Genomic DNA, 12,015 nt, shown 5'->3' with positions numbered 1-12,015 from the left:
AAGAAAGTTTTTCAATGAAAAGCTCCTATGTCCCCAGAGACGCAATCAGCAAATTCCACAATGCAAGAAATGACCCGTTTTTCTTCAAAAAATAAATATCAAGAAAAAAGGGAAGGATGTTATACACTGGTGCCATCCAATACAGCAGCCACTAGCCACCTGTAGCCCACTGAGCCCCTGAAATGCAGCTAGTCTGAATTGAGATGTGTTCTAAGTGTAAAATACACACCTAATTTTAAAGACTGAGTATGAAAAAAATATTGCAAATATCTCTTAATAATGTTTAGATAGATTATATGTTAAAATAACATTTTGGATACATTGGATTAAGTAAATATATCAGAATTAATTTCACCTATTTCTTTTTTTTTAATTTACTGTCCAGGAAATTCAAAATTACACTTGTGGCTTGTATTGTTATTGAATGGTGCTTTTGTAAACTAAAACAGACTCAAGAGACACATCAATCAAAGGAAATATATAGAACTTTTTTGGATCCTGATTCAAAGAAACTAACTGAAAAAAAAATGAGACAATTGGGGAAATTTGAAAACTGACTCGGTATTTGGTGATATTAAAGATATTAAAAATTAGAATTTTAGGGGTGATGATTCTGTTACAAAAGAGAGTTTTTTTAGAAATATGTACAAATGAAGTAATATTGGGGATTTACTTCAAAATAAATGAGAGGAAGGAAAAAACAAGGAGAGGAGGTCACAGATGAAACGAGTTTGGCCATAGGTGTTGAGAAGTTCATTACGTCATTCTCCTTACTTTCACATCTGTTTTGAATTTTCCAAAATCTGAAAGTTTTGAAAGGCTGTAAAAATCTACTGCATAAAAAATAGTAAACAAAATCAAACCCCAGACAGACGGTACATGTATTCCATGTGGTAAACAGTGCTTATAAGGGTAAACTCCAGAGAGGGACTGCCGGCGTTCAGATCCGAACTTTCCCCCCACCGGTAAGCCATGTGATCTCGGGCAAGTGACGTAGCTTCTCTGTGCTTCATTTTCCTCCTTTTTGAAAAAAAATTTATTTATTTATTTGGTTGTACCAAGTCTTAGTTGCAGCACATGGGCTCCTTAGTTGTGGCATGTGAACTCTTAGTTGCGGCATGCATGGGGGAGCTAGTTCCCTGACCAGGGATCAAACCCAGGCCCCCTGCATTGGGAGCACAGAGTCTTATCCACTGGGCCACCAGGGAAGTCCCATTTTCCTCCTTTGTGAATGGAGATAATAGTAACTGCATGATGGGGGCATCCATTTCCAATAGCTGCTGTAACAGCTGACCACAGACTTAGCGGCTTAGAACGACACATTAGTATCTTATGTTTCTGAAGGTCAGAAGTTTAAAATTAGTCCACAGAACCACGTTCCTTCTACAGGCTCTCAGGGACAACCTGTTTCCTTACCTTTTCCAGCTTCTACAGACTGACTGCATTTCTAGGCTCAAGACCCCTTCCTCCATCTTGAAAGAAAGCAGCGTAGATTTTTCTCTTTTCCTTGACCTCCTGCCTTCCCCTTATAAGGAGGCTTGTAATTACATTAGGCCCACGTTGATAATCCAGGCTCATCACCCCATCTCAAGAACCTTAACTTAATCACACCTGTGACATTTCTTTTGCCAAGTGAAACAACATATTCACAGGTTCTGGGCATTAGGACATGGACGTCTCCCAGGAGACATTATTCAGTGAGCACAATGGGGCTGCTATGAGAATTAAATATGTTGAGCACTTACAAGTGGACCTGGCACATTGTAACCACTAGTTAAGCATTAATGATTATTATTACATAGTATTCATTAATCAATTTTTAAAATTTTGAACCCACCAGAAAAACAGTTGCAGCCAGGTATAGTTTGTAACTGAAGGAGTAAAAATGGAAACTACTTAGAAGAATCCTGGAGTGTGTCCTTTGTCCCCATTCAATTCCATCTCTTTCTCTTTCCTGCTGGCTGGGCAGTGGGTATAATGGCTGGAGCCGGAGCCACCATCTTGGACCATGAGGTAACCCAGGGAATGGAGGCCTCTTGTGGCAGAAAAACAAAATGAAGAAATGAGACCCCTTGAAAGCTTGGTAGAGCACAGCTCCCACCCCCCCAGCCTGTTACATGAGTCAAAAATAAATTTATATTGTGCTAAACCTTCTTTTATCTGGGGCCTGGGTCACTCACAGCAGAATGTAATCCTACTGATACTTTAATTTTAATCTGTTTCCCATAAATCATAAGAGGTGCCAAATATGTGGAGAGGCCACAACATGAAATAAGAAAACAGGCTGCGTCTGGAGACACAAAGGGCTTTGTTGTTCTCTTTCAGTATACAGAACCGAGCGGGGAGCCAATGCAATCAGCCCAGGTTGTCCCAACCGGGGTTTCATTTATTTCTTCCTTTTTGATCATCTTTTTAAACATCATGATCCTTGATGAGGCAAAAAAACGTGAAAAGAAAATTGAACTCATGCTATAAAACCACGTGTAGAAAGAAACGGATGGTTCAGGTGGAAAGTACGAGTGAGTGATGGTTCTGTAGCATAAAGCCCAGGACGTCAGGGTGCTGCCCTGGTGCCACAACCAGCCCAGATCCCTGGTGGGCAGAGTGAAGTGGGGACAGAAACTAAGAATACGGGGACAGAAGCAGGGCAGCCTTGCCTAAAAAGCATTGAAGCCTGTGGACAGAGAGAAAGAGAAAGAAAGATTCATCTTGAGAACACAGCCTTGATTCCTTCCGGACCGTGGATGCCCATGAGAACTAGCTGTGTGGTTTTCATTCCCTGCACATCCTTGCAGGAACTCTGTTTTGGAGGAGGGAAGACCCATCCAACACTGTGTTAATTTCATTTGGAATTCTAGCCAATTCAGCCCAACACACACGTTAAACATGCTTAGGCTGGTACCCAAGGTGATCAAGACGCCTTTGTGACTGTGCATGGGTGGGTATTGCTGGCAGCTGATCTGGCATCTCCCATCTCTACCCTCACTACTAAGCGGTCCTTGGCTTGGTCAGGAATATCCTGCTCCCCTCTGCATCCCGGGAGCCTCAGGGAGGCGGACCCCACCCCTGCTACAGAGCTGCTCCAATGGTAATCCCATCTTCCTTGCCTGTGATTGGGTGAAATGTGGACACGTGACCCAACCAAGGCCGAGGACATTCTAGGAGGTATTTGCTGGGGGTTTATGAGCAACGCCCCGGGAGAGAGTCCAGAAGTGGCTCTGTTTCCCCTGCTGGACAGGAGCAAAGAGGTCAGACAGGAAGGAGATGAAGCCTAGACTGTGGCAAGCAGAGTGCCCTTGAGGAGCGTCCTCGAGGACAAGGTGTCCTCGAGGACACCTGCAGGTTGCCGAATCAACCGTCCCTGCAGCCCACCTGCCCCCTCCCTTCCAGTGATACGAGCCAACACATGGGGTGACAGAGCAACCTTTATGAAAGCTGGGCAAATTCATCTTACTTCATATTGAATTCATGGTGTGTGATGGAGGACAGTGGGCTAGATTTTTTGTTGCTGTCATTGTGATCACCGTCATTTGTTTGTTTTGTCTACTTTTAGCAAGAATACCCAGAACCATGTTTGAAAGTTACCTGATATCCATCACCCTGGAGATCACGAAGGTAGAGCACCAAAAAGGTGATAGTTTAATGATCAAGAATGAGTGGACTTTTGAAAATATAATGGTGTTAAAAAATAATGAATAAAAACGAGCACAAGTTCTTCCTAAGATGATAAACGGAATAAGATGATTTTTACCCAAGACCAAACCTTTCTCTGGTTCCGTGAGCAGCTACCGTTGACTCTTGAACAATGTGCGGGTTAGGGGCACCAACCCTCCATGCAGTGGGAAATCCGAGTATAACTTATGGTTGGCCCTCCCTATACACCAGTCTTCTGTATCCGCGGTTCTGTATTCACGGAGTCAAGCAATCGCGGATCGTGTAGTACTGTAGTAGTTACTGTTGAAAAAAACTCCGCGTATAAGTGGACCGGTGTTGTTCAAGGGTTAACTGTACTTACTTAAAATGATCTCCTTTTCCTGGGACCTTTTCAAGTTGGCCCAGCTGACCACGATCAGTAATGAAAGTGTGGAAAGGTAAAAGTTGTGATCACACTTTCTACTTGATTGTTGTTTCATGTGCACAACATAAGTGTGCAAGGGATACACGGAAAGGGAGAATGAGAAAAGTGCAGCTCATGCCTCCAAATTCATCATCTCCCATCTTTCTTTTAATCAGTTGAAATTCCTGTTAAGCTCCACTCCCAGGTTGGTGACATGATGGGGACACAAAGAATGTCATCATTTGTTATAGTCCTAAGACCCAGACCGGGAGAATCCCTTGGGAAGATTTTAATGTTTAACATTTTTTAACTTAATTTTTTATTTTATATTGGAGTCTAGTTGATTTATAATATTGTGTTAGTTTCAGGTGCACAGCAAAGTGATTCTGTTATACATATACATATATCCATTCTTTTTCCGATTCTTTTCCCATATAGGTTATTACAGAATACTGAGTAGAGTTCCCTATGCTATACAGTAGGTCCTTGTTGATTATCTATTTTACATATAGTAGTGTGTATATGTTAATCCCAAACTCCTAATTTATCCCTCCCCCCTCAATGTTTAACATTTTCACTAAATTCCTATTTCCTATAGATTTGCCAGTATAATTCCCAATGTGATCCGTATAGATTTTTCTTTTGTCAGGAGAAAATAGGGGTTCCGTGAGAATGCTGGTCTCCTAGGTGCTCCCTGCCACCCTCCGCCCCAACATGCACTCAAGCACTAGACTCACTAGGAAGGAGAGAGGCTGCGTTCCATATAAATGCAAAACGCTCCAGACACTCAGAATTATCTGTGCTTTGCATGAATAACGACAGCAGCTTGCAAGTGGGCAGGACTTGGCGGAGAGGCCCCGTCGCAAATCCGCCACCACGCTCCTCGGAAGTGCCTGTGAAATCTGCCTTCAGTCGCTAATTTCACACTCCAGGGACAGAGCTGTGAACAGCTCAGAGCACAGAATTCCCATTTTCATAACAGTTTCCTTACCCCTCAGACACCCTTTTATGGCTTTTGTTTTTTTCCTTTTTGCCACCTTTTAAAAATCAGAATGCTTGGGTCCTTTAAGGTATCGGGTTTGCTTTTGCTTTATCATCGCTTTAATTTCCGTGACTTTACGAATCTCAGAGATATTGTTTTGTTTTGTCTTTCGACATTTTGCAAAGCTTTCTCTGGCTGGGTTGCATTTTTGAAAAATCAAAATGAATCGCTCGCATATCCTGCATTCATTATCCCCTCTCCTGCAACTTTCTAAATAATGTAAGGACTGGGGAGGCTTCTGTGATGAGCACGAATGCATTTGAAATGCGCTGTTAAGACATGCCTTTCATCTCCCTTCAGATCATAAAATGCGTTTTCTTCTCTGGATTTCTGCAGACCTAAGAAATACTCTTCTCATCTAGAATGAGTTGCAAGACACAGGGAAGGTCCCTTTGAGACAGACAGGGGGCTAGTCTGTGTTGTCTGAGCCGATCAGATTGACAGACAGGAAGTCATCACTCCAAAGAGGGGAATTTGTAAGACTCTTGGTGGCCAGATTTATAAAACCCAGCAGGTTTGTATTTGGGATCAGGATTTGATTATCCCTCTTATTCGCTAACTTGGTTGCGTTTTTGCATCAGTGACTCAGTCCAGATGGGACAAGTATTATTCAGATCATGCTCAGGTTTTTCCCCCGCCTGTCACACCTCCCACTCCCTTCAAGGCCAGCTCGCATCTCACCTCCTCTGGGAAGCCTTCCCTATGCATGAGAGTTCCTCTGGATCTTTTCCACTCCTGACTGCCTATGGTGCCTGCAACTTGAATGTCTCATTTGTCCTTTATCCATAACCCAGATCTGGTGCCTTTCTCCCCAGCTGATGTCCCTAAAATGCAGGCATTACCTCCATCATAGAGAGTTCAAAGACTTAGTTTTGATACCCCTTACCCATTCAAAGGTACAGTTCTCCTTTGGGCAGATAGCCGCTTCCGACATGGCTGGATCCAGTAACTCAAGTCATGTCAGGACTCCATTTCTTGATTCTGTTTTCTTCTGTGTTGGCCTGACACACAGGCAAGCCCTTCTCAGCTTGGGGGCCCAGTTTTACATCCTGACAGTAATGGGTTCTGGTTTCTTTTTCCAGGTAGCTCTTATCGGCCAGGTTTGGGTCATATGACCATCAGTGAATGACTTTGGCCAAGGAGAGGGGAGAGTAGAATATATTGATTGGTCAGACCCAGGTCATGAAACTAAATCTAGAACTGGAAGCCAGTGCAGTCAATTCTTTCAGATGGAGTAAAGAGGGGATGGGGGAGAAAAAGGTCACCAAGAAGAAAATCAGGCTGGACCTCCAGGAGAAGAAGAAACAGATGCCCGGCAGACAAAAGCAACCACTGTCCCTTTGTGAGTGAACGAGGCAGGAAAGAAACCCATATAGAGTGCTGAACACACTGTGAGAAATAAGAGGATGCAGTTGGAGGCAGGGAAAGAATACATTTATGAGAAAGTCAGCAGGACTGTGGGCATTTTGTTATTATTGTTAAGTTGAGAAAAAAGTTGTAATGATGCGTAACACATAAATACTTATTAATGGAGGAAAATGTACAAAAGAATGTGTGTAAAGTATGACATATTAGGCAAACAAAAGGCGCTGTGGAAATTACTGCTGAAGACTAAAGCCAGTAAATCCTTACTTCCCTCAGGACCCCCAGCTTCTATGGAGAGGTTAAGTTTTATTTACCTGTTTTTAAATATTAAACTGGCAGTTTGGGGCCCTAATTCCTTAGCCAAGACAAAGGATGTATATTGTTGTTTAATGAGGATCACTGGCTCCATTTCATCTAATGTTCTGTCTAAATCTTCAATCGGATTTGGGGCTTGGCTGATAAATGTTGATGTGTCTGCTCTTAGCTTCTGTTAAACAAAGAATAAGGTCACAGGCAGTAACTGGCTAGAGAGTATGGGCTTCAGTAGTGGTGAAAAGTCAAGAGAAAATTGGGGTGATCGTGGGGAAACTCTCCTCTCCCCTGATAATGAGAGTGGACCAAAAAATGAGAGAAAGGATTGAGGACCCAAACACCCCACTGTGGCTGCAGGACTCAAACATCACTATGCCCTTCTCTTTCTGTCCCACTAAGCAGTTCGTAAGGTAGTTCCATGTCCCCATTTCCCCCACACTCACTATTCCCCAGCCCTCACACACACTGGCCTCATTTCTGGTCCTTTGACTTCCCAGATCTCTTCCCTCCTCTGAGCCTTTGCATTTGCTGTTCCCCCTGCCTAGCACACTCTTCCCTCAGATCTCTCCACAGTGACTGGTTCTCATCCTTCAGTACTCAGCCCACATGTCACCTCCTCAGAGAGGCCCTCTCAGACCACCCAACATGAGACAGTAGCCCCACCCCAAGTCACTATTTATCCTGTCACCCAATCTGTTTCCTTTACTGCATTTTTCACAACCTGATATTATGTTCTTTTGTAAATTACCCATCATCCCTCAGTAGACTGAAACTCCTGAAAACAGATGAACCTTGTCTACCTCGTTCACTGCTGTTTGCTTAGAACCCAGCCTCTTTTCTGATGTAAAGTAGGCACTGAATAAATATCTATTGAATTAATTTATTACTTCATTAATGGAAAGTGGTGTCACACATTTTCCTTTGGGGACGTGTTGCTTTGCAACCATTGCCTGTGTGTGCATCTCATCTCTAGTGAACTGATGAAGCCCCTGAGGGGGTCAGCCTCTTGTATGACACCAGAGTTTCTCAATCTCAGCACTACTGACATTTTGAGCTAGGTAATCTTTGTTGTGGGGGTCATCCTGTGCATTGTGGGAGATTCACCAGTATCCCTGGACTCTACCCATAGATGCAGTAGCACTCCACCCCAGCTGTTACAACCAAAACAGTCTGCAGGCATTGCCATTATCTCCTGGGGGGCAAAGTTGCCCCCAGTAGAAAACCTCTATGTTATACCAGTGCCAAGGTCAGTGCCAAGTGAATGTCCCATTTACCCTTGTTGGCTGAAGAAGTGGGCTTCAGTTTTATCTCCTTTGAGGGTTTTAGGCCATTGCTTTTTTAAAACTTTGCACCTTTGCTAATGCATCGGTTCATGCATCAAGCACTTAGTGAGCACCTTATATATACTAGCACCAAGAAGGGGAGGACAGCCAGGCTGGGTGGTTGGAAGAGGGCAAGTGGGCTTCATAAAGCAGACGTTCTCTTATATTCACAGCTGCACCTCCAAACCATAGAACGTTCCTTAGCCCATAGTAGGCTCTCAGAAATATTTGCTATTGAAACATCTCCAAGAGGAGTACAGATAGAAACACTGGAGCAAATGACAATACTGGTGACTCTGAATGCATGGCACAGGGTGCCTGTTTTTATTCTAAAGAGAGAGATGAGCAAATTAGCTCCATCAGGAAATCTGGAAGTGTATCACAGCCCAGAGTGGTTCTGGGGAAAATCCCAATGACTAACCCTAGGTAAGGAAAGATGTTCAATGTCATGAAAAACCCAGGAAATGTGAGTCCAAGTGACAATAAATTCCTTTGTCAATGCTTGAAATAGAGAAATGGTATACACTTTTGCTGAATTCAGATATTCTAGTGGTGCATATAGCTCTCTGGGAAATCTCAATAAAAATGTTAATAATAACAATAATGGCTATTGAATATTAGTATGTGTGGTGCATTGCTTTAACAATTATTTATTACCCATGACTCATTTAACCTCCACAGGAAACCTATGAGGTAGGTATTATTATTATGTATATCTGACTGATGAGGAAACTGGGGATCAGAGAATTCACTTTTCCAAAATCACTCACCTAGTAAATACCAGAGTGGAATTTGAACCTAGGCATTCTGCAAGAATATCTGAGCTCTCAACCTCACTGCTATAAAAGTACAAAAGTCCTTTAAAACAGATATAATAACTAATTTAAAGAATTTAGAGGAAAAGATGGACAAAAGACTACAAAGTGGAGCATTTCAACAAAGATATTGAAATGAAAACTTTAAAATAAAGCCAAAAGGACATTTCAGAACTAAGAAATTCAATACCTGAAATTAGAATGTCTTTAATAAGCATAATAACAGGCTTAACATAAAAGAAGAATCAGTGAACCCAAAGTCAGGTTGATAGAAATTATCCAAACTGAAGTAGAGAAAGAAAAACCTGAAGATTTTTCTAAAGAGAAGAGAGCCTATGCGACGTGTGGGACAATATCAAGCAGTCTAACGTATGTGTAATTGGAGATTCAGAAGGAAAGGAAAGAGAAGAAACGACGTTGGCAGTTAAAATGGGTGAAATTTGCCCAGAATTGATTAAAGACATGAAACCGAATATCAAGAAGCTCTGTGAACACTAAGTAGGATAAATACAAAAAAAAAAAAAAGCCACATCTAGGTACATTATAATCAAACTTCTAAAAACCAAGGTAAAGAGAAAATCTTAAATCCAGCTAAAGAAAATACATGATATTTAGCAAAACAATTAAAATGATGGCTGCTGACTTCTCTAAGAAACAGTGGGCGTTGTGAGGCAAAGAATAATTTTTAAGTGCTAGGAGGTTAAAAACAACAAAAACAACAAAGTGCCAACTTAGATTGCTAGACACAGTAAAAATAGCCTTCAAAAATGAATATGAGGGGCTTCCCTGGTGGTGCAGTGGTTGAGAATCCGCCTGCCAATGCAGGGGACACGGGTTTGAGCCCTGGTCCGGGAAGATCCCACATGCCGCGGAGCGACTAGGCCCGTGAGCCACAACTACTGAGCCTGCGCGTCTGGAGCCTGTGCTCCGCAACAAGAGAGGCCGCGACAGTGAGAGGCCCGCGCACCGCGATGAAGAGTGGCCCCCGCTTGCCGCAACTAGAGAAAGCCCTCGCACAGAAACGAAGACCCAACACAGCCAAAAATAAACATAAAAATAAATAAATAAATAAATAAGATTACCATTAAAAAAAGAATATGAAATAAAGCTATTTTCAAACAAACAAAATCTGAAAGAATTTGTCACCAATAAATTTACCCCACAAGAACTGTAAAGGAAGTTCTTCAGGCTGAGGTAAAATGATGCCAGATGAAAGTACAGATCTACTGAGAGGGATAAAGAGCCACAGGAAGATAAATATTTAGGTAAATATAAAATACTACTGCAAATAAATTAAGTACTGACTTAAAGTAACAATACCAACAATGTATTGTAAGGTTTATTACATATGTAGAAGAAAATGTATAACAATAACAGAACAGACAAGAGTGGGAAGTGGAATTACACTGTTGTAAAGTTCTTATTTGGTATGTGAATATGAGACTAATTTAAGATTAATTACAGGCACTTCCCTAGTGGTCCAGTGGTTAAGACTCCACGCTTCCAATGCAGGGGGCGTGGGTTTGATCCCTGGTCAGGGAACAGAGATCCCATGGGCTGCACAGCATGGCCAAAAATTTTTTTTAAAAAAATATTAATTGCAATAAACTAGGAATGCATATTGTAGTCTCTAGAGCAACCACAAAAATATTAATTGACAGGAATAGGTACAATGATGACAATAGAGGAAACACAATGGAGTAAAAGAAACTCTTGACAAATCAAAATAAGGCATAAAAGCAGGGCCAAAGGAACAAAGAATAAATGAGACACACTAAATACTCCACTTAAAAGACAGAGATCATCAGGCAAGATTAAAATAAATAAACCAACAAGAAAACTAGACTCAACTTCTTTAAAAGAAACACATTTTACTCAGAAATGAAAAAGAACAACGGATAAATTCAACAACATTAAAGAATCTCAAAAGCATGTTGCTAGGCAAAAGAATGACTACTTACGATTCCATTTTGTATGAAGTTCAAGGACAGGCAAAAAATTATCTATGATCATAGATTATTATAGAAGTCAGGATGGTAGTTATCTTGGGGACGTTACTGACTGGAAAAGGTCACAAGGGAATTTCTAATCATGAAGGAAATCTATAGCGTGACCTGAGTGGGGGTTATAAAGATGAATATGTGTTTCAGAATTCAGCAAGATGTATATTTAAGATTTGTGCATTTACGGTATGCAAATTTTATTTTCTAAAATGTGTGTATGCAATCATATATATGCACACCCACACACACCACCCCTTCTCCCCACTTTCACTGTACCACTGTCCTAGATCAGGTTTACCAGGACCCAGAGGCTGAGATGGGGGTAGCCAATAAATGGTTTACTGTTTCCAGAATAGCACCTATGACAAAGCAAAGGAAGCAGGGAAGGGTGGAGGGAGAGCCTGTACTGTGAGCCTTCAGCAAATCCCCCTGGAGCCCTGGCATTGGCATAGCCTGCAGAGTTGTGCCCAGTTAAGGATAGGGAGTTGGATCTTTGCAGCCCTGTGTCAACCAGTCATGGGATGTGGGCTATGCAAGAATGTAACACCCAGGGAAGGACCCAGCTGTGAGCTGTCAGCAGCCAACACCCCCACCCCTGGCCCCCAGGGAAATGAGGGCCGGGGTCATGAGGGGGAGATGGGATGGCACACCACACCGTCCACGGCAACCGCCCTGGTCTGAGCCACTGGCTTGCTGACCAGGACAAACACCCCAGCCCCCTTGCTGGTCTCCAGGTTCCCACTCTGGTTCTCATGATGATTTGTTCACCCCACCGCCGCCTGGGATAATTTAAGAAAATATTGGGTTGGCCAAAAAGTGCCCTCGGTTTTTAAGTAAAAATAAAAGACACTTTTTTCATTTTCACCAAGAACTTTATCGAACAGTTTATTCACCCTTTTGTTCCACTACCTTCTGCCATTTTTCAGGCAACTTCATGATTCCATCTTCCCAAAACTTTTTATCTTTTTGAGCAAAAAACTGTTCCAGGTGCCTTTTACTGTCTTCCAGAGAACTGAAATTTTTTCCACTAAGTGAATTTTGTAAAGACCGAAATAAATCGAAATCCGAAGGTGCAATATCTGGTGAATATGGTGGATGA

The sequence above is a fragment of the Balaenoptera ricei genome, chromosome 15 (genome assembly GCF_028023285.1).
Source record: "Balaenoptera ricei isolate mBalRic1 chromosome 15, mBalRic1.hap2, whole genome shotgun sequence".
Taxonomy (NCBI): domain Eukaryota; kingdom Metazoa; phylum Chordata; class Mammalia; order Artiodactyla; family Balaenopteridae; genus Balaenoptera; species Balaenoptera ricei.
The sequence above is the reverse complement of the archived record's forward strand: the minus strand, read 5'-3'. Positions refer to the sequence as shown.